Here is a 710-nt window from a genome sequence, read left to right as displayed (position 1 = left end):
TTGCACGCTTTGCACGTGGTCACCATCCCTTGAGAAAAACAACCGTCAATAACTAGACCCTGCAAACTTCCCATTGTGACACCCCTAGGGCCACCTCTGCTTTACCTGTTCTTAAGTTGGTGTCCTTCATCTAAACTCTGGGCGCGTTGATACGCGCGACCTTCACGTTCAGGCTCAAGGTGGGAAGAGTAACCCTCGGCAGCAGGCTGGCGGTCTGCAGGGGCCTCGAGACCAGCTCTCCCACCCACCCCTTCTCCCGCCTGAGCGTAGGGGGCTGCTCTCCGCCGTGTGACCCCTGGGGGAGGGCTGGTGGTGGTGGTGCTGGGGCAAGTCCGCATTGAATTTAAGGACAGAAAGGAGTCCTTTAGAGCAAATTTATCCCCTTCTCTCGGAGCAGGTATCCCGGGGCTCTGTGGGGGGAGGACTCCTCCTCCCCTTGTCCTCTGACTGCCTGGATTGTGTGTGTGTGTGTGTGTGTGTGTGTGTGCGCGTGTGTGTTTCTGGATTATGATTTATGTATGTATGTGTGTATGTATGTATGTATTTATTTATTTATTTATATTGCCTTTATTTTAAAACAGGTATCAGACTCCAGTAGTTGCCCATTTATTTTAATTTAGATAGTGAGTGTTCTTCTCCAAATCCTAAAGCCCAAAATCTGCTGGCAGTTCAGGACGTGGCTCCAGCTCAGACTTCCCGGTGCGTCACCC

The sequence above is a fragment of the Panthera tigris genome, chromosome A3 (assembly GCF_018350195.1).
Source record: "Panthera tigris isolate Pti1 chromosome A3, P.tigris_Pti1_mat1.1, whole genome shotgun sequence".
Classification (NCBI taxonomy): domain Eukaryota; kingdom Metazoa; phylum Chordata; class Mammalia; order Carnivora; family Felidae; genus Panthera; species Panthera tigris.
This window is presented reverse-complemented; position numbering follows the sequence as displayed.